General features: G+C 47.9%; 1 protein-coding gene across 3 annotated transcripts in view; it reads left to right on the top strand.

Moving 5' to 3' along the window:
• The first annotated feature begins 4,108 nt into the window (after positions 1-4,108).
• LOC149350220 (dual specificity calcium/calmodulin-dependent 3',5'-cyclic nucleotide phosphodiesterase 1C-like) overlaps positions 4,109-25,092 on the top strand; it is a 779,369-nt gene continuing 758,385 nt past the window's right edge. For all 3 annotated transcript variants that reach the window (XM_089579195.1, XM_089579196.1, XM_089579197.1), the window contains exon 1: positions 4,109-4,504. The gene's annotated coding sequence lies outside the window, so the exon portion shown is untranslated. The remainder of the gene's footprint in view (positions 4,505-25,092) is intronic.

Consider the following 25,092-nt stretch of genomic DNA (forward strand, 5'->3'; position numbering starts at 1 on the left):
CGCGGGAATTAACCAATTAATTACACTCTATACCTGTGCGAATGCGCCCAGGTAAGTATAATGCACTTGCTGCTGTTGGCATGACAGCTCTGTTGACATGAAGCTCCAGAACAACTTTGTTAGCCAAATATTAAAGTTAAGCAGGTATTACTGTGTGAGCTGCGGTGAAGTAGAATTTCGAGACGAGGAAATTTCACACAAACATTTCAAGCGCGCACGCCACCCCTCTGAATTGCATCCGCCGCCAAAGAAAAGTGTAAAACGAAAGAAAGACTACTTGAAACAAACCGGGTTAGGCAGTCGAGACTCGCGCGGCATGCCGTGACAGATGAGGGACCACGTAGCATAAGGTGGCATTCACGCTCTGAGCAGGCTCCGCGCGCGAGAAGTCCTTGATGCTTCGTTGCAGGAGGAGACTGCGAGCAGAGCGAAAGACGCTGACGAATGGAGCGGACGGGCCGAGCGCTGACTGAGAACTGGTGGTGGGGATACATATGAGCCCGCCAGTGCATTGAAACAAACGTGAACAAGTTGCGGAGAAACCTTATTCTGCTTCTTAAACGAATAAACGCTTAGGCGTATTGCTGCTACATGAGCAGACTGATTCCCTCTGGCAAAGTGCGTTTGCAGTGCGATTAAAGGAATCTACCGAGCGTTTCGCGTAACTTGAGCCAAGGATTTAAAAAAACGTGGCGCACCGGAGCTGGGTGAAACCAAAGCCACATTGTTTCCCGTCGCGTGGCGCTCCTCAGAGTAATTTTGAAATTCCGATTAATTAGTTAATTAGCTTAGATAATTATGCAAAAATTTTAATATTCACTTTAGGGTTACGTGCGTTTCGTTAAGCTGTAGAGGGGGTTACGAAACAACCGATCCAGTTTATTGTATCAACGTATCTTCTACGTGGTCCTTTTTTCGAGCATTTAAAGGATGCCTGCGAAATATGAAACAAAAAAGCACGTGATTGCGCTCTCGCGCTACCGCATTGTAGCGCCGCCAAGCGCGTCCTGAGTGAACGAATTGTGCGTGTTCACCATCTCGAAGTCAGCGGCTGACGCAGCTCTCTGCATAGTCTTGAAAGTGCGTCAGCACATTCTTCCTGAACACGGAAAGCGCGCGCCGTGATCTGCGATAAGTGATAAGCAGGCCATAGACAGCCAATTCAGACGGAGCTTCTATTGAGCCATCGCATAAACAAAACAAAAAAATGAAGCTTTGGAAAGCAGTGGAGTCGCGTATTTCAAGGTAGCCTCCGTTTTTTTTTTTATCATTTTGCAGCTCGCGGACCTGAGTGGCGACCGCTCACTTGGGCATGGTCAGCGCACCCGTTTCGTTCGTTCAAAATACGGTTGGGAGCGTTGGAATATGGTAGCGCATGGACGCAGACACGTGGTTTTTTTTTCACATTTCGCGGGCTCTCTTTAAATACCAGAAAAAAGGACCATGTAGGAGGTACGCTGCTACAAAAAACTGGATTGGTTCCTTATTAACCCCCTCCACAACTTAAAGAAACGCACGTGACTTTGAAGTCAATGAAGAGAAAATTGCGAAATTAATCTTATATAATTAATTAATTAAGCGAAATTAAAAAAATACTCTTGGAGGCGCCACACGACGAGAAACAATGTCTGTTTCACCCAACTCTGGTGAGCCACTTCTTTTAAACCCTTGGTTCATGTTAGGTAAAACGCCCTGTATATTTGTCACCAAGTAAAAATTTGAACAGGAAGGTATCTTTTCTTAATTGCCATTCGCAGATGTCACGCGCTTCGAAGATGTCGCTTGCTTTCCATTGTCCGTGTACAGCTCGGATACGCCTGAACCTCGTTATAACGAAGTTGAAGGGGCCCGGCGATTACTTCGTTATAGCAGCAGCTTCGTTATAGCCCGTGTTGAGCGAGCTTCCATGGGTAGTCGTAATTCCTTCGTTATATCAATTATTTCGTTATGAATTGTTTCGTTATAACGAGGTTTCACTGTATATTTCTAGACCGTTATGCTTCCTGATTCTAAGATTAATAAAGCGATGAAGCGGTAATCATCGGCCAGGGTGTTATTAAAACTTCTTAAGCGTAAAACGCACAGAGACTCTTTATAACCCACCACGGAATGTTTACTTTGAAATCACGTCAAAATTCTGCGAACCGCCTGGTGTGCTATAAACGTAAACTAGCCAGGAGTGAAGGCTGTGTAGCAATATGTTTTCGCTGGAACTCTACACATGAAGAAGCGGAGGCTCTGCTTTAGCCTTATCGCGCAAGGAATTAACGTCATCGAATTTTCCAGTCTTCAGACGCCCTGTGGTACTTTAAATGGTCAACGTAAACAATATAAACGGGCCTCTGCATAACAACTTTTGAGCATGTGCGTATGGAATTACTGCTTAAAACCCGCAGGGAGATGCGCTCATGCCGGTTATACGACCAAAAGGCAGCCCTAGAGTGTCGGCTAGAAAAAGTCAGATGCAGTGTCTAAGAAAATTGTAAATGCATGCATGGTAGTATCTGTTGTCCTTGGCGCATCGTCCTTAATATATGACTTCGTTCAGTTTGCTGAGTCTTTGAGATTGTGTACCGGACATATAAACCTACGCACAGCATACAAAATTGTTAAATATATCAGGCGGTGCAACTCTACTGTTAGTTTCTCTCCATCAGGCTCCTGCAGTCCTCTGCGGCTTATGTGCTTATGTTGGAGCGTGATGACTACCGTAGTGTCACTGAACATAAAGTGAAACATTTTGAAGCTCCATTGCTTGATATGAGGAAGAGAACATTCAAGAGCTCATGTACAAAAAAACGAAATAGAACTGTCAGATTTCCCTTTTTCGCCGAGAGAAGTATACACTCTTGGGTGGCGCTCCTTTCTTCATTTTACGCGGAAGTTTTCATCCCATTTTTAAAATATAGACGCCACACGCAGTGAAGTCCAATTAAGTCCAGGTCACTGCAAAAAAAAAGGGGGGGGGGGGGGGGGTGGAGGTGTGACAGATACGCATCAAAATGGCGCACGATTAGCCGAGCATTGCGCGCAATGCGCATGCAGCACAGGCTTTTGCCTTTCATGGTTTTCAGCAGGCTAGTAAAACCAGCAAGGGAGGAAAAGACTGAGAGATAAAGAAAAGGCAGCACCGGGGAGGTGTGTTTCAGGGCGCCTTTTAGGACATCGCTCGAAGGAACAGGCGTTACTGAAGCAAACAGTACAACTCTCGGTGCTCTCTCTTGACCTGCCGATAAGCAAGAAGCCGCGCCAGAGCGAACAAGAAAAGGCTTACTCTCCAACTACTGGTTTCATTCTCCCGTGCCCAACTCGCTTTCTCTCGCCTTCGTAAATTGTACGGGACGAATGTACTTCTTACTTTTTGTTCGCGAAAAAACGCTGCTGTTCTCAGACAAAAAGACAAGGAGGAACTAAAAGGAGAGGAAATCGAGTCCGAGCACAGCGAATCAGCTCAAGCGGCAGCGGTCTTTCTAAGGGGTAACTTCCAGGAGTCAAGCAGGCGCCTCTGTCCTGGCAGACAGCAGTGCGGCGTACGTGCATAATGGTGCGTCCTGGCAGTCGTCCTTCGCGTGTCTCGGCCACCGAGCGATTGAGCACTGCCAGGAAGCCTTTCGAGAGAGAGCACTTGAATTGGAGCAAAAGGAGCCTGAATAAAGGCGGTAGCGGATCACTGCACCCCACAGTGGAGCCCATCTCCGCTCTCTGCCGTAAACAGGGCGCGCCTGGCCAGCGCTCCTTTTTCATTTCGGTTATTTGTTCTCTGCTTTCGCGGCGTTGGGACTGCCCCAAGTCGAGAGCAAAGGGACACTTAATGCAAGCGCCGTGTTCGATAGGAGCAGCGCCCTGCTGTACTACAGCGACGACGGTTACAGGAAAGCAAGAGGGGGACTGGGGAGGAGGAGGCGATCTACACACGATAAGAAAGGGAGGAGCTCAAGCGCGGGTGGGGGGTTCACGCGATCGGCCCGGTTTCCGAACTCTGCCGCTGCCGCCGCACCGCGCCGGATACTCGCTCGACCCGCGCGCTCACATCGGCAGCGACAGGCGCGCTCGGACCGGCTGCGGCCCGGAGCGCTTCCGCGGCTCATCTCACACGCGTCGCACGCCGCGCTCGGTTCTGACGCTGACTCACAGACTGGCACCCCGACCAAGCCACGCGCTGCCACGCTCTGCCTTCGTCGCTCTTCGGACCAGCCTTTTGGCCACCCACGTTGGCTAGCGCCGCGACTCACAGCAGCAGAAGACAAGCAAACAACTTCAGCCACCTTTCATCTTCTTCTTGTCCCACTGATGACATGAGCGACGATTCTCCGAGTTTCTCGTCTCGACTCGACTGTGCCTCAGGGAATACAGCCTCGGAGGACGTTTCGCAAAAGCTGCTCGCCCCTTTTTAGAGATCGCCTCCTCTACCTTGACAGCGGTGAGACCAATCCAACGGAAGCCCTCGGCCGCAAGGCGCGACGGCTTCGAGCGCCAACTTTCCACTGACACCTGTTGACGAGCGGTGAGTTATACGCCTCTACAAATCTGTTCGGGCAAAACTGAGCGCGGGGCATCCGATTTGACATGATCGCTCGGAGTAACTATGCGGAGGTGACGCGATATTTCCCAGGGAGACATATCGCCTCATCTCCGCGAGAAATTTCTCCCATCCGTTTTGTTTTCACCTGTGTCCGCTGTGCATATGAGACGATAATTTGCAATCTGGCTTAATCGCAAGTCCATTGGGAACATGCACACTTGTTTCTCACAAACGCGGTCAGGTAGACTTCCCATTAGCATTCCCTCGAAACCCGTGCGTACGTAACTGGCCTTTATAGCAGAAGAGAAAAGTTGCTCTGAACTGCTATCAGGAAGCAAGGCGACAAACGCCAGTGCCGTTTTGCCGCCTTTTTCATCGTCATATTCTCGGGCTGTTAATAATGCGCGACGTGCACTAACGAGCTTAACTTTGCACCTTGGGTTAAGATTTTTACTTTAAATTTTCCGCTTTCAGCCCCTTTCGCTTTTAAGGAAAGTAGAATGCGCCATCTGTTTCAAAAAGGTCGAGAGGGCACCGGGCACCTTCAACAAAGCTTTAATTCTTTTTTATTATAATGTAGACGCAACTTCTGAGCTTAGTTTGATAGTATGGCTTAATCCAGTCCTCAAATTTTTATATGCGCTTTTTTTTTGTCTTTGGGGCTTAAAGAGAATTTATGAGCCGCAAGAAACTACTCAATACAATTGCTTCTTCTCCGGTTCTGCACTTCTGAGAAGTATTATTGTTATTTTTTATTTTCAGGAAACAACTCTTCAATAAAAAAGAAAACAAGGCAGTGCAATAAATGACACCTTTTCGAGACTTCACTTATCGGGCGCCTTGGAACGGTGATCTGAGCGCAGAAGAAATAGCCATTAACAAAGTGCTCGTGTAAACCATGTGGATATTATTGACTGCTTCCGTATACAGTTCGGTTAGAATGAAATGGGCCGCGACAGACTGGGAATAACAGACTTTTCCGACGCGCTAAACCTATCAAACTACGCGCCTTTTACAAGGTTCAGCCCGAAATAGTTTGCACTCCTTGGAAAGAGGAACTGCGCAAGTAGAGGCTAAACCTTTAATCAAACTTCGTGTCTGTCGAGTGGTCGGTTTTTTCTTCGCAGTGCTGCCTTAAAAGGGGCCGTGTAAATCGAAAGGAGGCGTGGGGGGCGAACGGACCATTGTCGCCGCTCTCTTGTTGGACGAAGGACAGGAAATTCAACAAAAAGGACAATGGCGAGGTCCGTGCCGGTTGACATAGCTACACGGACAGTCCGCCGCCACGCTCACCGCTTTGCACCGTTAGTGTAACTAGCCTCTGTAAACATGTTTTATACTCTGTCTTTCATGAATAATACTGCATTTGCTGGGCTGGTAAGAATAACTTTCAGCGCTAAAAGATTGAGTGTTCCTGTTCTTTCTACATTGTGTTTCTTGTCTAGCTTTCATTTCACCTTGGGAAACAGTTCTAGGCTCTCGTGCGATGGCTGCCAGTTAGGGTTTTATTTGAATATGGGCTATCATTAGCTGCAAGTCGCGGCAAACGCACCTGTTTTTTGGCGGTTTTCGTTCTTTAGTGCTACAAGAATGAGTTGTTTGCGTTTTTTTTTTCTACTCTTGTCACTTCCCAGACAGGACATCTCTTTACGGAATGCACTGCGGAAATGTATAACTTGGTGGGAAAACTGTTTTTGAGGGTTAACGTCCGTCGGGACAATGTCCTTATCCATGTAACATCTGCAGTGCCTATGATACGCATAGTCCTTACATTCATGACGCACAGACACGCCTCTTTTGGAGACGTATGTATATGGGGTGGGGTCGGCATTTTTAGCTGCAAGCTGCTCTTTGCAGGGGGGGTGGGGGGGGGGATTGCAGGGTTTGAGGTGACGTCAGAGGAGAGTAGCATAGATCGCAATAAAAAGTATGTTGGAGGAATGTGGGGCATATTTTGTCATTTATGCATAATGCGGCGGACAGCTATGCGCTGGAGTGTTTCGTCATTAGTTATGTTCCCGTATTCAGCAAAAGGAAAACGTTCAGAAGCAAGTGGAAGAATACCTACAGCGCACGTATGACCAGTTGTTGCGCTTTTTGCAGCGCAACAGACTCAACCAGATGTTAGAAGAACTTGTTGTTGGGCTAGTTGGTAGTTATTCATAATTAAATTCAAAGCTCTGTCTCGTCTTTCTTCTCCTGTGTGTGTGTGTGCTTATGGTTTGGCGCCTTTGAATTTAATCAACCAGATGTGTTTAGCTGCGCAGTTATTCCGGCGCAGCGAGAGATCTCGCATAGTTGTTCACCGCGTTCGCCTAATCTTGAAAAGTACGCGTACGTGAGGCTACTCGGGACGCGTCTGTGGTGCGGGAGTTGTGTTGAGTTGCTGTATGCTAACGGTGGAATTAGCCTTGCTTATTCTGGTCACTTATTCTCGTCGCCTTGCTTATTCTCGTCTTTAGCGCCTCATATATTTTAATTGATATCCTAAAACCGGTAACATCTGCCCCGCTATGCAAACAGTGGCTTATAAGAGAACATAGGCCACTCCCGCAGTCACCATCTATGCACACATTCTCTCACAGAACAACATTAACCACTCCAGAAGTCACCATATATACACATATTCAGTCACAGTAGAACACAGTCCATTGCAGAGCCACCATACATGCACACACTCACTCACAGAATAACATAGACCACTCCAGAAGGCACCATCTACGCACACATTAACTCACAGAAGACCATAGACCGTCCCTGCTGTCACCATTTATAATCAAGGTCAGTGTCCTGCAGGAATGTTAAAAGAAGGCGTGAAGCCTCTCTTCTGCATGTCTGGTTTCCACTCGGGTAGAGAATGTCCTGAACTGTACTGTGTAGGGCTCCTGTCCTCGTGAAGGAAGCGAAAATCACACACCTTTCCGCGTTGTACTCTGGGCAGTACACAATATAATGTATATCCCCGCACACACTACATATAGAACATAGCGGAGACGATGCCATGCCCGTCTTATGCATCCAGGCAGGAGTACGAGCAGAGCCCGTTCGAGTTCGATGTAGTAAAGTGGCCTGGGATCTTCTCAGACCCTTGGTCATACATGGCTTGTGGGGCGCACTCCACAGGGTACTGAAATAATCGAGCACCTTTTTTCTGAAGAAATGTTTTGCATCTGGAGGGACTTATTTTGATGAATTTTGTGACAGTGCTTTATGGGCGAGACTGTCTGCCACCTCATTGCCTCTGGCTCCTATGTGAGAGGGCACCCATTGGAAATAAAGAGTAAAGCCTCTGTTGTGCAGATTCTCTACCAAGCGTAGAGAGCTTATAGACAAGGTGTCAGTAGGGAACCCGCGCTCTAACCTCTGAAGGGCAGATTTTGAATCAGTCAGGATGACAACAGGTTGAGCCGGACAAGACCCTAACTTCCTTAAAGCCGCCTAAGTAGCAACAGTTTCGGCCGTTGTGGAGGATACGACAGCAGAAATGCGTGCAGACCACTTACAGGCCAAAGAAGGAATGTAAAAAGCCGCTGCGCTAGCTTGTTTGACCTTGTCCACAGAACCATCCGTGAAAATTTGAAGATGGCGGATATACTCTTTTTCCAAAGGTTCAAGTACGAGTGAACGCGTTGCTGTCAAAGGAGAGCTGCGCTTTGCGCTCACATGGGGAATTATGACCTTACAGTCGAGGGTCGGAAAATACCACGGTGGTTTGAACCGTTTCCTTTGCCTTGGAACATTAAGGCCTAAAGAACTAAGAGTAGTAAGTGCCAAGTAGGCCTCCGACTCATATATCTTGCAGAGCCGCTGGAGAAGAGATTGCCCAGCTACCGTCTCTCCTAGGCGGCCAAGATGCAGTAGTAGTCTCTGTGAAGCGACAAGGTTAAGAGATTTCGATAGTGACTCATGAAGTACTGCCTTGCTCGAAGCCGCCTGACGAACTCCAATGGCTCTTCTTAGGCCCTTTCTATGGAAAACTTCGAGACGTTCAAGCTGTGAGGCCGAGGGGGAAATTAAAGGTAATTGATACATTATGTGACTGACCACCAGCGCTTCATGAAATTTGACCATTGAAGAAGGATGGTTTCCCTATTGCTCACTAGCAATCCTACGGATCACATTGAGGCGCGAAGATAAAGAAGAGACAACCGCATCGACAGCTTTTCGCCAGTGTAGACGGGAGTCAATAATGACGCCCAGAAAACGTGTGTAATTTAACTGGGTTGGGCGTGTGCGCTTAAGCTCTGAGAAACGCCAACTTCCCGGGCTTACTGCTCCATTTACTCGCTATAGTTTACCCGAGCTTACGGCCAATCGACGAATGTGGCCGAGCGACACACTGCGTTTTCCAAGGAACTTGGGATCGAAAAACGGGTGACAAGTAATCTATTGCTGTCCACCTCATACGCAGGGTTTGACGGAGAGCCCAGGAAGTTGCTCCACAGCTTTCGTGGCTTCAGCGTTCTTGCCATGCCACGCGTAGCCAATAATAACATTGCTCTGTGGCAGGACGCACTCACCTCTGTGCTGTTTTCAAATTCTCGCCGAAATAAAATGGGAGAAAAGAAAGAAAGCAACAAGATCATTATTTTCATACACAAGAAATCAGCGACGAACGCTTTGAAAGGAGCACCAGGAAACGACTGTGCGACAGTCGAAAGTACTTCGATCGGTTTTCTGGGAGCAGAGCCATGCCCAAAATGCGAAAACTCGCGGTCGTGCAGCTTGCTGGAATTCGTGGCTTTCCGGTGAAGCCAAGTAGGGCGTTGCGTGACTCTAGGTAGCTGTTTCTATTCACATTTCCCTCCTAGCTTCTTTACTAAGAAAGTTTCGTTTCTCCGACGCGCATTCTCGAAATTCTCACTGCTTGTTTTGGGTTTCTTATTGTGGCCCGCTTTTGAAGCGGCACGCTCTTTACAGGCAGTCAAATATGCATGCTGATAACGAACACGACTGGCACACTTCTCGCAGAATTCCCTCGCCATAATCAGCGGAGCAGTCACAATATTTCTTTTTCTCCGAACCCAGACTGATGAAACGTGGGGTAAATAGCTATTCGAACTTCCGACCAGAGGCATATAAAGACGGGAAACCTATCTTGCCTTCACAATCATTTCTATGCTCTCCTGATCCACCGATGAATTTATTTAAATGCTTTGTATTGAGTAGTTTTTAATCCGCGCTCTGGAAGCGTCTGGCGTTCCTTGCGCTTTTGTGCTGGAAAAACGTCTTTCAAAGCGAAATAACCGCAGTTTTCTTAAAGGCCTCTTCCCTGAAGCCCTCTTTTCGCTGAATACATGTTTCCTTCAAGCAGATGAATTTTGCGAAAAAAAGATCACACATTGTTAGTGCACAGTAAGAATGAATTCGTACCCAACGATATCACGTCCATTAAGTGCAGCAGGGATGCCCTTAGATAGCTTTTGAGTTGCTGATACCGAATGTCAAACGTTGCTTGAAATTTTCTTTTGTAGATAATTGGATCTATCACCCAAGGCAGCGAGTTCTTCGCAATGTTCTGGATGATTCGTATTTAATGCTACTGGTGCGACATACTGTATGTGCGTGCCATTTTGGAAGAAAAGCGCTCAGGGCTCGAGGAAAAAAAACAAAATCTTCAGCACGAACTAGAAGAATCACCGCAGATTCTCGCACTTTCACAAGAGCTTCGAATTCAAGTGAAAAGTCCTAATATTCGCCGGCGCAAACAAACAATAATTTGCGATAAGCGAGTTCCTTTATAGGCACATCAAAACGATCGAGACCGGAGGAGCTCATTATTATACTGGGAAGATGTGTCCGCAGTTTAAAACTCTGCTCTGCGCAGGATAAAAGGTCGGCAGGCTGCGTTCGAAGCGCGCAGTATTCGCTGCAGGCAGCCAAGCCGAAGCCACCCAGACCGTGTGCAGCGCGAAAGTGCAACCCCGACGAGGAACACAAGCGTCGCGAAAACCCATCTGCATCCCTTCATGTGTTGGCTAGACGAAAGAGCAAGAAGCTTCCGTCGCCAGCTTCACTTCCCGTACGCCCTGAAACGCCTTTCTCTCGGGCAGACCTCGCCAAATTGAATAGGAACCCCATGCTGGTGAAGAAACCGAAGCTGTGGTAAATTGCCGCTGCAAGCGTGGAGTCGTGCCTTTGACGAAAGGCGCTTCTGACTAAATGATATCCGTTGTTTAACTCTTGTACGGTTACGCGTGCCTTGAAGACACGCACACATGGGCAGATACAGCAACGCGCGTCCACTTCGCCGATATTTTCGTTCTATCATTTCTTTCTTTACTTCGACTGTTGTTGCTGCGGAAGCGTGGGCGACGCCCTCAGCACACAGTCCGTCTAATTTCTCTGCAGAAGGTTATTTTCGTCTTGTTCACTTATTTGGAAACGAGCAGAAACGGGTATCCGGGTTTTCGGATTTACGTCATCGTGCAGGACTCAAGGGTTAAATAATAACAGCAGCGAATATTAGATAAGATGTGTGCATGAACGTGGGTTAGACGAATTGAAGCAACGGCGCAGAAGAGTAAAACAACGAGCTCTAGAAAGTGTGTCATGTGTAGGCTCAAGGTCTGAGTAAGAAGGCGGCGGTCCAGTTTGGTATGGGGAAGGGTTATGCGGGGCTGTGAGCCACCATAAGTGGACGCCGATGGGCAGCCCGCGCTTTTCACCTCTAATTCAAAATGGATGCCTCTGCGCGCTGTGGGAAGCAACAGACAGAGCTCAGAAACCTGGCAAGGTGTGCCGCGCGACAACCACAGTTGCCTTTACTGTGATGGGTGTGCTGGCGCGCATCTGACCTGGAAAGAATGATTTGCATGGGAAGCGGCATTTGGCATCTTTTGTGTCACTCACTGCTTGGCTGTTCGTTCTGACAAATAAAATTACTCTGCGTGGACATATGTGCAGCGACAAACCGCGTTATTTCATTTTGTTCAGAAAATCTGAATTAGTCGCACCAAATAATCGGGAGATAATTGATCGTCATTTGGTGGATGTATATTGGGCCCAACCTAGCTGTCGCCTAGAAATTCCGTCTGAGTTGATCGGCTACATAAATTTGGGCTCTATTCTCAGGCATCATTTGTAGTATTTTATTTTTCTTTCAATTCTGTGAGGTAGTCTTTTGGCTTTCAATGTTTTCTTTAACGAGCATTATTACGCTCTTATTACGATCTCTCGGCGTTAGGCTTAAGGGACCTAAGTACGACGCGACGAACGAATATGGACCTGTAGGGAAAACCAAAATGCCGGCTACTTCGGGTGTCCCGTACCGTCAATATGGCCGGTATATGTCACCAAAGACAAAAGGAGCAGAGATACGGAATGGTGAGCACTGCACGTTGTCGTGAAGCAAACGCGGCTCATAATTTTCCAAGAATGCCCAATTTAAAGGTAGCAGAAGTAGAACGCCCCTATGTATTGATCTCTTCGGTTAAATTCGCACTGCATGCACTATACGCAGTCGACCTTTCGATTACTGCGGTCAGTTCCGGCAATGTGCTGCACACTTATCCTGCGCATGTTCTGAAAGGTCACTAATGACGGTTTCTCGTGAGGGTGCTATAGTTGCTAGCTGCAACGAAAATGCTGGATTGCAAAGTTGACATCCTGTGGACTTTCTGTTAATGGGAGCGCATAACTGTCTGGTGGTATTTCTATATAATGGGAGCGTGTGAAGCTCTTATGTTCCCCCTTTCTTTGACACCATCTTTTTCTTTTGCATTACACTGCTAATTGAAAGGTAAAAGCGTTATTTGTGAATATAATTAAAAAGCTGATTGTTCTTTACTAACTCATTTACTTTGGAGAAAGAAAAATACTGCAGACTAGACCACGCGACTCATGTGATTTGACTCAACCAGGACACTCAGTCTTTTTTAAAGGCTTGATTACCTTTAGCTGGGACACCTGGTATGTAAAAGGAAAAGGTTTGTAGGTTTAGAGAGTAATATACGGTTTTCTCCGCCTCACAAGATACACACAGAAGTTGCAGAGCGCTCCGAGGCGTATGAAAAGATGGGCGCAGAATGTGGTTTCATGCACCGGTTCTGTGAACGGGTTTCAGCTTTTACTTCGAAAATGATCGCTGTCAATATATCTTACATATATGTAAACGACGCGGAAATATGAAGAGCTGCGAGGGTACAATGGTGCTCTTGTTGGTTGGCTTCCCATTTTGCCTAATACAATCCGCACATCCTGCCTCCCTAGATGAATATTTTGAAGCGAAAGATGGACACCATGCTTTTTTGAGGCAGAACGCCTTGTATTATAGTTAGGGCCACCTGGTCTACCGTTCCGAAATTCCACAGACGCCTGAAACAGTCACCTTTGGAAGTGGACCAAACACACCGAACATTAGAGACCTTTAGCATAGCGCGTACCGCCGCCGCCATTGCTACCACTACCTCTTACCGCGTACCGCGCGGAGCCACTGCGCATGCTCAGATCACCTTGGGGGCGCCATGTGCCGGCCAGCTGCGTGCGCGCTTGCCGAGTCGGGGCCTGTCAGCGCGTGCGTAATAGCGGCGCGCCGTACGCGGCAAGCGGTATTGGTGGCGGTATACGCGCTATGCTCTAGAAGTCCCTATTCAAAAGGCATCGTTCCAGAAACATGTTTTTCGAACGACGCAAAGAATACGGCTGTGTGGTGCAAACATCGCCACGCTACCAGCACATACCCGAACATGAACACAACGAAACCGCAAAGCTGTTCTGGGGAAATATAAACTTCGCAAAATTAGCAAGAATAAAAAGGGCAAACTTAGAGACACTATAAAGCAGTATGTACGGCGGCGACAGCTTTCAGGCCGGTGTACATTCGTCGCAGTATTGATCGCTACATTCCTCAAACTTCTAGCTGAACTAACCTTCCGACAATTTCCTCTCGTCCCGAACTCGCAGATGGGCTAGGCCCACTTAGATCACGGGGCTAAGCAGGGTGCACTCGCATGCACGCAAGACCTGGCCTATACCTGCGTAACACACTCATCGATAACCTGGGTTAGCTAAGAGGTTTCGGCAACCGCACCACAATTGAGAAAGCGTCGCAGAAGTGCCCATTAGCAGCCAATCTTGTAAATATGCTGTGGTGACCAGTCCGTGCGCCGCGACTGCAGTGCTTCGGATCATTTTCTTCGTCGGAAAACAGATTTAGAGCGTGAGGGAGCCCTTCTGGAGGCTATTCGTAAGCGCTCGAGACTTCTGTACATTGAGCACATGGTTTTTTTATGTGTGTGTATTTTGTTGATATCTAGGCGGGACAACTTGCATAGTTTACACGTAAACCTTCTTTCCTGCGCCTTGGTTCACTGCGTCAAGTTACATTTGTTTAATAGCTCAAGGTTTAAAGAAACAAACATCCTGAGAAGTACTAGAAAGAGTCTAAGCATTTCCTAATAATTTTCCTGCGAAGGCACACCTGCAGTTTAGAAATTTATTTCCTAACGAAAAATTCATTTCCTACTTGGCGTACAGCGGCCCTCTCCGATAGCCCGCACCCACAAGAAGTGCCGGGGCGGCGAGTCGCCCACGTCAAGCCTGTGACCCGATCGCTGCGGACTGCCGGTATACTGGACCTGCCTCGCGAAACTCTCAACTTTAAAATTAATGGCAGAGGTGATAAGGCTCGCCGAGTCCATTAGCATTTAGCGACCGAGATAGAAATTGACTGAGAGAGAACATGGGATTCGTGCACGAAGCGGGGCTCACCGGCGTACGTCTGTTATGCGTGCATGCGTGCGCGCGTGCGGAGGTTTGCCGAATCGCTCCCTCTCTCCTAGCTATTTTCTTTAGCCCGTCTTCCCTTTTGGAGTTTTTGGAGTTTCTCCTTATTTTTTGCTAATTTTTTATTACACGATTATGCTGACTTATCAATGATTTAAATATATAAATGTTTCGAACGTGCCTATTTACAGTATTTTCTGAAAATATACAGGCATTTACTTGTACCTTTAAGTAGCTTATTTGCAGAAATGTTTCGAGACAGCGAAAAATTTTGCCTCTGTCGAGTATGAACAGTCGTCATCAGAAATATTTGAGCCGCACGTTTTGCTCTTCGGCCCTGCAGTGAATCAGTTTTATTACCCTTGAATTTTCTGTGGGGTAAGAAGAACCATTGTCTTCGCCTCTCACATGTCCAGCATTCTTGAACAAAAAATTGGAATATTGAAATAGTGTAAGGTAGTGTTATGTAAATATTTAAGGTTCTTCCGATGCGTAGCAAAACGTTTATTTTAAGGTTTTTCCATCGCTCGCATCGCGCAGTTAAGACTGCCATAAAAGGCAATAATGGCGAACGTTTTTGACAATAGCAAAAACGTTAACAGTAAAAAAAAAAAATGAAAGTCTGTCAACGGAAGATAGCGGATATCTTAGAATATATGAAAAAATTGCGTTCATAAACTTTTTCCTATTGAAAAATGCTTTTGTCCAGAACCGCTGGGTATGAGACATTTTTGGTATTTAGGTGGGCCGTAAAAGTGTCACTATGTAACTCAAAACAGACCATGTGTCCCAAAGACTTTTGACCCGGGTCTCACAATCTGGTCGGCCCCACGCCCCAAAAGAAAAATTCTGTTCGAAGATAACACACCAGAGACATACTTGATATTGTAATATTAATAAAACGTGTACGGTGAAATGCTCCTTCTGACAATTTAAAGATGCAAAATACAACTGCATTTAAAAAATAATGACGAGATGTTCCAGTCCGGATGGTGGCCGTGAGGTGCGGATGACTTTGGATCTGCTGTTTGAGTGTTCTGTGCAAGTGGACGGGAAGAATTACATCGCTTATGGCTTTGCAAGCAACCTGCCTATCCGTTCGGATGGATAAGTCTGATGATAGCTGAGGGGCGGTGGTGGGAGTCAGGAGTCTATTACCCCTGTTATACGGGCACTTCCGATCCTCATTGAGTCAATGCTCATCGAACTCAATGCAGATCGACGGTTGTCAAACGGCCACTTTTAAGCCAATCGAGCTCGATCCTGCTTTACTCGATGCCCATTCCTCAAGAGTACTTGAGGTTCCAAGCACAATCGAAAGCACTCTCGCTCTCACGAAGCTATAAAAATAAACACTAGTTAACAAAACAAACCCACAGTTGTTGTTGTAACTGATTAAAATGCAAGACAGAACATTTTCAGGCACTATGCCTGCTTATATGCAAACATATTTATGAATAATCTCGACACCACTCTCCAAGCTTCGCCGTCAGTGTAAACAAAGATGGCGTCCTCCTGCTCGTCGACGCGCAAACTGTGAAGCGAGTGTGAGACTGCCGCTCTCATCGACTGCTGGCAAGACCGCCTAGATGATCTGCGGCGCCAGAACAGAAACGCCGCAGTCTACGCAGAAATCACGGAGGCGATGCGGACCCTCGGGCTCCATCGCACAGCAGCAGACGTGCGCCACACGACTGGCTACGGATTTGGCTGCCGCTGCCCCCGACTGCACAGTGTTGCCGGGCATCATTATGTTAAGGTTGTAGGAGGAACATCTGGCGCCACCTAACACACATGAGGGAAACTTTTCAAGGAGCATTGAAAATGCCCGTGTAGCACAGGATGTTTCGAGCGTGCTCGAAAATCTCGATGCAGATCGAGTTCAACGAGGATCGAAAGTGCCCGTGTGACAGGGGTATAAGAAGGCCAGCTCTACTCTTCCAGAGAAGTGGGCACGTTCCCATGCGAACTTCTAAACACACAGGTGCCTTCTGGGATAAGCGTGGTTTTTACTTCGAGGTTAAAGAAGGCTGCGTCCATGCAGTAAGTAGCCGGTTAATCCTGTGGAGGATGGTTTAGTTAAGGGGCCTGGCTCTGCTTCCCTGCGATTCTCGACAATGCTTCATTTTCAGCCCGTATGCGCATTATGGACCAGACGCACTTAGGTCAGAGTAGAGAGTTTTAGCCGCTCGTTGCCATCGCCTGTCCGCCGCCCCGAAGGGCGAAGTGGGAATTACCGCCTACCACTGCATATTTGCAGTAGGCGCCTGGCTTTTCCAGTAAACATTCTCGCTTGTACGTCCTCAGGCTCTCTCTGTTAACTTCGCACTGCCGGTGAGCGCGGGAGCTTCTCGTTTTGACATGCTACGATGCCGAAAACGGAGATACTCCCTCATAATGCTGCCGCAGCAGAAGAAAGGTAATGCGCTATGCGCTTGTCGTTGCTGGCGTATATAAAATGACATGGCTTTCATTGCTGCGATTCAAGCCTGCGATGCGGGACCTTGTTGGCTCACATCATGCTTATGAGTGAAATTCACGGACGAGCGCGGTCCATGCAACTAGTTTTGAGCAGTTTAGAACAGCGACCTAATTTCGCGGTTCGCCACCAGAGCAGGGATATCATGACGATTCTGTCCCAATTCTGTTGTCCTGTCGTACTACCCGCTCTTCGTCATTGCTTCAAGCGACGCCAACCACCCACGATCGGCAGGATTTTCTGTTCGTTCAAGCGGGCAATATCAATAGAATCAAACGGTAAAGAATCGTTGTATCATTTACCGACCTAAATGCTGGGCCCATTTAGCATAGTCAGTGACATTTGTTTTCGATGAAGATTGAAATTCCGGCTGAGGAACGTACATTTATCTTGATAATTCTGCAGCGCAACCCCAAACTGCAAACACGCACAAAAAAAAAAAACGCCACTTCGGCGTTTTTAAGCTGAAAGATTTGTCCTTCCATATTTGCAAATCGATCAAGTACGCCACATTACGTTTAGGTTCCTCTCGAGCGATCCGACTGGGTTAGAGAACACTTCGGTCAGGATTGCGCACTGCTAAGAGTTCTTCTCTAATTTATTAATCAGACTCTGAGTGGCTTCGGTGGTCAAGCGAGAACCCAGAAGGCTCGGTCTTTTAAACTGTGTACTTTTTGTTTATTTTACCACCCTTTTATACCGCTTGTTATTTTGGCTTTGCCGGGAGTCTCTTGCCACTGTTTGCAAAGCACGGTTCGCTTGTTCGTTATGAACACTTTGCGCATGCATGCGAAGAGAGCCGTAATATCGAAGCAAAATCGCAGTTAGAGTAAACAGTTATCACGAGAATTGATCGTGCAGTGCGCGAGCGCTGAACGGCTTTCGCGTAAGCACTTATTAATATTTTCAATGAGAGGAAGCGTAATGAAAGAGTCAATGTTTCTCTAAAGCGCTTAGGGAACGGCGACTTGGGGAGCACTTAATCAGTTAAGCGCTGTGGGCTTCTTCAATATAGCCTTAATTAGAGCAAAATAAGGGCTGTTTTAGCTGATAGAACAAGCGAAAAATTACTCACAAATCTTAAGCAAACCCTTACAAACTACTGCATTAAAGTCGTTTTGAGGTTTTTTTCCAGCGGAACGAACGTAAAGGCGCAGAGAAAAAAAATCGGAAGGACGGCCTAGAGTACATCTTGCTGCACTCATATGTGGGTGGTAGCTTTTGTGATCCAAAGCAAACAGGCTTTTTGTTCCCATAAAGTACCAAACGGAAGCTTCTCGACTATCTCGAATCGGTTGTGTGCAGATGAAGAAAGAAGAGATATAAGTTAGCAGGACGGACTGAACCATGCTGTTTATATTGCCCCTGGAAAAAAAGAGAAAGTTTCTATTCTTCAAGAAGAAACAAAAAGAAAGACGGCATGATTTGTGCAGGGTATACGACAGTTTTATATAGATGGATGTCAGAAGCTGCATGACGCTCCATATATTGAAATGAAGCCACCAGTGGAATTTATATTGGTTTGAACTTCAAGCAGCAGCGTCGGTCATTCGTGGAAGTTATGATGATGCTGGTTAGGGAACTAAATGCACGTTGAACTAATCAGGGCTCACTTATTCTTCCCATCGTGAAGCATCTAGAATGCTTCTAGACAAGAGGACCTCACAGACGAGAGGAATTTCCGGAGGACCGTTTGTATTACGTTAAGGAGCAAGACGAGGACTTGCTGATCGGTTTTAACAACGATAACGTTAAGTGTGCCGTTTAGAGGAGAAACCCCAGTAGTTGTTGACGTGTCGAAGGAATCGGGATTGGTCGAGAGGGTCCTGATAATGACCACGTGACCTCGCGCGGGTAAATGAAGTGCCCCATAATGATGATACAGCACAACAGTGATGACGTCTCTATATAACTGCGTAGTGCCTCTGTAGTAAGAGTAGCAACTGCTCTGAAAAGAACAATGGTTGAGTCGGGACTCGAACCACGTATCCTTGGATCGTGAGCCGGGTGCGCTACCTCTCGACCACTGAGGAACGTTCGTTTGACCTGGTTAAAGGGTGGCCTTAGGTGCTTTGCGGCAAATAAAAAAATAAAATAAAATGAACAGTGTCCGTGTCTGCGAAGTGATATCCAACGAGGAGCCCAGACAGCTGAAGGGGTCCCATTAACGCTATGGCGTCATATCCTTAAGGCGGAGCTCAAGTGTACCCGGGATTTTCTTTATTTAGTTTGTGCAAAAAAAAAAAAGAAGACTCAGTTAGCTTACTAGTTTATTCCGGCGCACAATGAAAAAAAAAAATGCTATACTACTATTGGCACCATTTTCTGCTGCTTGTATCTGCAGCGCCACACCAGAAAGTTTTAGATATATTTTGTGAAATTTTTGTCTGAAGAACGCAGACGAACAGGAGCCTAACCTGAGCGTCAGCTCCGAGCCGTCTCGTGGCTCGCTGACTTCCCGGGTGGCACAAAAAAATCCAGACCAAAAGAAAGTCCTCCGTACTTTCGTTCTGCTATCTTTTTTTTTTCACTGGTAATAATTTGAGTTTCAATGCATTCAGTGGTCAAATGATCTGTGCTTGCACAAGGAGCTCTTAATTGCGTTCTACGAGGGCGACCGAAGAATTCTTCAACCGAACACTATCGTACCACGGACAAGTAAGGGGCCGACAAGGCCATCGGCCAAAATAGCACTGGTTTTCGTATGCGTCCCACGGAGGAGGTACTGAACCTATATCGTCTATAATACGCAATAAAATTATATCAATTTCCCGTCTCTTCGAAAAGATGCCGACTATGCATGCGAGGCTGGCAAGGAAAGCCTTGCGCCGCATGATTTAAGCACGAGGCGTGTTGCTGCAGCTGGGGTACTGTCGGGGGAGGCAGCTGGCTCGTTACTGCAGAGAACGACGCTCATTACTCCGAGCAGAGCCCAAATTCCAGTCCCGCGCCGCATCTCGCACGCGCCTGACCCAGTCGGGAAGTCGGTGCAAAAATTCGACCGCGCCATTTGTCACAGAAAGATCCCGCCTTCGTGTGCGTGCACGTAAGACTGCATACCTGACCCTGCATACCAGCAGACCGCGCTCCGCATAAATTTTAACGTCTAAATTGCAACCGTCACTGTCGATTACGACCGTTCTTAGTTTGTTGCCGCTTACCACGCCACGGATTTTCTTCTACTATGTCGAGGAGGAGTTCGGGGCCCCGAAACCTGCGGTGCTCAGTTTTGAGTAAGCGCACGAGAGCAACTTTATTCCACGCTAGAGAGCTAGCTCTCAGGAGTTGCCGAGGGAGAGAGGAAACGCGGTGCGCTGTTTATCCAGCAACTTTGGTCTTGACGAACGCCCCTCGAACGCCAGCACGTTCCTCGTCGCAGTCGAGGGAAACACGTCTATGCACGCGGGGTCGTCCGTCCCGCAATTATAAAGCCCGCTGCGTCGAACAACTTTGTCACGTAATCAAAATATAGTTCTGGCGCATTTTTGAGCCGCTTCGGCGAAGAAGCTGGCTGCAGCGTACACGCGTAGCTGACCTTCCTCGCATTTGTTTTCATCTGTTTGCAGCCTCCAGTCAGTCGAGCATTATTCCCCGGTGCTGCGTATACGCGCTGTTGACGCGACCACTTGGCCTGATTGCTGCACCAGCGGCCCCGCAGGGGCGACCTGCGCGCACACCCAGTTTCGGAAATTTCTTGCATGCCGCCGTCGCCGCTGCAGCGCTGGCACGCGTCGCCGCCGGAGGAGAGGACGCTGCATGATTCAAGACGCGCGCCCCGGAGCCGCTCGCTGATGGCGAAAACGCGTACGCGCTGTGCTCGAGTAAGCCGAGCGCACCCGGCGTGGCAGTAGCCCGTGCGCAAACCCAGCGGCCGCCCCCGCAGTGCTGGCGAGGTATATATGCGCCAAGACTGCGTTCCTGCACGCACGCCGAGCGTACGGGATCGTACACGGCGTGAGCAGACTTTGCGCGACAGAAGCATGCGTTGAGCTGTGAGCTTGCTCTCTTTCTTGATTGGCTGGTTGGCCTCAAATAAATTGATCACTTTTTACCACTAATCCGTCAGCTGGGCGAAATTCAAAGTGCGTCTCTCATTCACTCTTTATGTGCACCGCCGAGTAAAACTTGTAGCGCGAACATATAAACCTCTGGGTGTCACTGCGAAAAATTCTCGTGCTGTGGTAGAGCTGAACTGTGCAGAAATGCACAAAACACTTACTTGGTAACGCTAGGTTTTCAACAGCTTCACCTCAAGCTGGGCGCCGTGACTTAGTTCATTCACAAGGTTCCTCTGCATCTCTCTTCGCCTCTCTCAAGACTTTTAGCTTGGCGGTGGCGTGAGTGGGGCGTTTTCGGCTACTGGCTTCACTTTGTATCTCATCTGGCTTCTGTTGTTTATTTAAAAAATAAATCATTTCAGTAACTGCGTAATATCGAACTCAGCGTAACGTTAAACACACGGGCAGTAACACTGTACTGAGCCCGAAACATATATCGGCAGCGGACTCACGAGTCTGCAGCGCCTTACTGCGCGAGCAACGAAACATTGAACGGCTCATATCCACAAACAAGGACACAGCACGCTTTATGCACAGTAAGAAAGCATATCGAAGGCGTATTTTTGTTGATAACTACAAAATTTTGTACAAGCGGCCCCAATAGACAGTCTTTTGAAATGACGTACGTAAAAGCTGCGCTGAGGCGCCCGTGACGAAGTGCTCTGGTGGTTAATTTCGACCTGCTGAGGCTCTTCGACGTGCTCCGAAACCTGAGCACACTCACCTCGCCTCGTCTCAATCAACGTGGAGTAGCTCGAGCCGTCGGAAAACTGACGAAGCCACGTGCTCGCTATAGCCGCTGCGCCAAGCCACCGCTTTGGGTATGCAGCTGTGACCTCTAAACGCGACAGCAATGGACACGAGCTGAGGACGACGCGCATGACAGAGCTCCGGCATCTTCCTCAGTCTGTGTCCTTTAGCGCGCTTCGAACTGTCGTAGGCAGCTCTGATAAGTACCATGAGATCTTGACATGCGTTTAACGTGTATTTTCGCGAATTGTGTAGCCTTCTGTGATCCATCAAAACGAAAAAAAAGTAGGGAAAGAGAAATTTGGCTGCGTTGTTCAGACTGAAACAATGGCAAAGTTTTTTTTTTAAAGGTTACCATGCAACCTGACGGGCAGGGGTCCTTGCGCTAAAGCAGCGGCGCTCCTGGAGGCACTAGATGTCCGGGATAGTAAGGACTTGAGGCTTTCCTTCTTTCTTCCTGTAGTTCATAGTGTCTCCCTGTGGTTCATAGTGTCTGAAGCTTCTTGAACACACATCTATAGGGGAGGTTTCTGGTCACTTGCAAGGCGATCTGGGAACTTTCGTAAAATACTATAATTTACTATACACGACAACTTCTTTGCCGTTATCGAGCATTTCGGATGAAGCTGCTCAGAATTTTCTTGGTTTAGACCATTGTCATTTTTTTTTTCAGACAGTGCAGAAAAATTGGCTGCCACCGGAGCTGCCTGGAAGAAGCTTGTTTCTGATTTCTATCACTATAGTCATTTGTTTTGCTTAGAAGCTCGATGAATATAACTGGAACCGCGGAGCATAAGTGCGGTGGCATACTTACACACCATGCTGCAAACGTACCCAGCGACATACGATCGAGAAAAAGCAGCAAAGAATGAGAAGTCAAGCGGCCAAAAAGGGCCTGGTAACTAAGAACTCAGAACATATCGCGCACGAAGTAAATGCTTCAATCAGTCGTGCCTTCGTTCCTTTTTCTTGTTCCTCGCCTTGGGCAGTTTGGAGGAAAGCACGACTGACCGTAAAGACTCGCCGTTCGTGATTTCGGGATATTGAATGGACCTGCCAAGAACAAGAATTCTGTTTTCCTCGGATTCTGTACCTATACCGCGGAGTAAACGCGGGCCAGAAATCGATAGTCTATAAAATGGCCCTGAACGGGCGCGCCCTCTCAGCAGCAGCAGCAGAGACTCAAGTTCACCACGACGACGCTTCGAGCGGCCTTCCCAACGAATCGAGGCAGCAGCGAGGAGCCACTATTGCGTTATCAGAAGAGGAGAGGAGAGCGAGAGAGAAGAACGAGAAACAAATGAGCTGGTCACTCGGTCGGGCAGCCGCGAGCCCCAAGCGCCCCAAGCGCTCGCGGTTTTCCCTCGCGGTTGGCTGCGCGGCTCGAGCGGCGCCGCTTTTTGTTCAGGACTTCGAAGCTTGCGCTCATACTCTTCGCGGCTGTCCTCCACTTCCTCAAGACTGCGCAAAGGAGACGATTGCCGCCGCCGCCGCCGCTGCTGCTGCTGCTGCTACTTCGACATGCTCGGGGCGTCCCGTTCGCCAAGAGTTTGGCCCCGCTTTGTCTTCTGGTGTGGATGTCCACGTGCCTGCGGGCTTCTGTTATGCCTGAGTGGAATTCGGAAAGCGAGTTGGCGGTCATGCGTAGTCTGATGCGCACTTTCTGGGGACGCACTTACCGTGCTTGTGCTGCCGCGGTGGCTCAGTGGTTATGGCGCTGTAATGATGACACGAAAGAGGCGGGTTCGATTCCGGCCTCGTTGGTCGAATTTCGACAGAGGCGAAATTCTAGAGGCTCGTGTACTGTGCGACGTCAATGCACGTTAAAGAACCCCAGGTGGTCGAAATTTCCGGAGCCCTTCACTACGGCGTCCCTCATAACCTGAGTCGCGCTTTGGGACGTTAAACCTCCATAAATCAAACCAAACTTACCGTGCTTGTATCACTCTTATGCAACATGCAATGTTGTAAAAACCTTGAAAAACAATTGCGGACTTGAGACACGGGCGCAGGAACAGAAAAAAAAATTCAGGGGGCACTTTGACTGTCTAAAGTGGGTAGAGGCGGAAGCGTTTTCCGCACCACCTTCGCTGTTTCTGTGGCACTGGTGGCGTCACATGTAATTGAGTACTAATTACTAAGTGATGGCAAATCACTATTTAATTGTTAACTACTGTATAATGCCTGAATACTAATTAACTGCTAATTAATGACGCTTAAGCTCCGCCTTTAGGAGTGGAACGCGACAGCGCGTTGTAGCGCTGCCAAGGAGTCCACGGAACGCCACCCGCTGGTTCGGCGCGATGCCTTGCCCTTTGAACGCAACGCTTTTTGAGGAAAGGAAATGGCGCAGTAACTGTCTCACGTATCTCGGTGGACACCCGTCAAAATTCAGGGGGCACTTTTTTGACCTAAAGTGTGGTCACTGATGTGTGGTTAAGATGTTAAGCTTCGCCCCTAAGAGTGGAACGCGACAGCGTCTTGCAACGCTGCCAAGGAGTCCATAGAACGCCATCGCCCATTCGGTTCTACGCCTCGCTCGTCGGTAAATTGGTTTTTGAGGAAAGGAAATGTATCTGTCTCTCATTTGTCGGTGGACTCCTAAACCTCGCCGGAAGGGAATGGAGGAGGATGAGAGTGAGTGAAGACACCGTATTCACTAGACGCGCCTTTCTTCATTCCAAACCATCGAGCTGGCATGGCGGAGTGGATAGCATGCATGCTCGTCTCTCACGCCGAAGACCGGGGTTCGATTCCCGAGCTCGACCAATTTCTTAATCGGTTTTATTTATTTATATGGCCTGACTAGTAAAGCTAATTAGGCTAATTGGGTAATTAAGCAATTAACTAAGCTCAATTCCACTTACTTGGAGCATCACTATACGATCCCTTCAATTGGTTGCATGGTTACTAGCCAAAGTGCAATTGGCCCCGTTTGAAATTCGCGCACTGTGACGTCACGACCGTTTCCACCAGTTGAAAAGCGTGACATTTTCTGTCGACAACTGCTGCTTACAACGATGAGACATTAAAGGCTTCCGCCTTAAAAAATTAGTTGTGGCTTAGCTAAGGTTAAGCCTGGATATCTCGAAGCGAAAAGCTGCGGCAAGGCGGAGGAGGAGCCGGGCGTGTTGTGAATGCGGTGCTGTCTTAGAAGGTTGCTTTAGAGACATGTACTGTGGCGTGCATTCCTCTCGGGTGTACACCAAGATATGAGAGACAGGCATTTGCTTTCCTTAAAAGCAATTTTCATTTCATTTAATTTTCCTTAAGGCCCTTACGGCGCGGTTCGGGTATCCACCGAGATATGAGAGAGGCAGGAGTCGTTTCCTTTCCTTAAAACCAATTCTCTTTTCATTTTCCTTTCCTTACGGCGCGTTCGGGTGTCCACCGAGATATGAGAGGTTCCTCACGCACTGCTTGTCTTTTCTTTATTTTTTTGTTTGTGCAGCGTGTGACGTCACTACTTTCGGGTGTACACCAAGATATGAGAGACAGGCATTTCCTTTCCTTAAACCCAACTTTCATTTCATTTCATTTTCCTTCGTGACGTCTGA

Source organism: Amblyomma mixtum, chromosome 3 (assembly GCF_055824585.1).
Source record: "Amblyomma mixtum isolate Tamu chromosome 3, ASM5582458v1, whole genome shotgun sequence".
NCBI lineage: Eukaryota > Metazoa > Arthropoda > Arachnida > Ixodida > Ixodidae > Amblyomma > Amblyomma mixtum.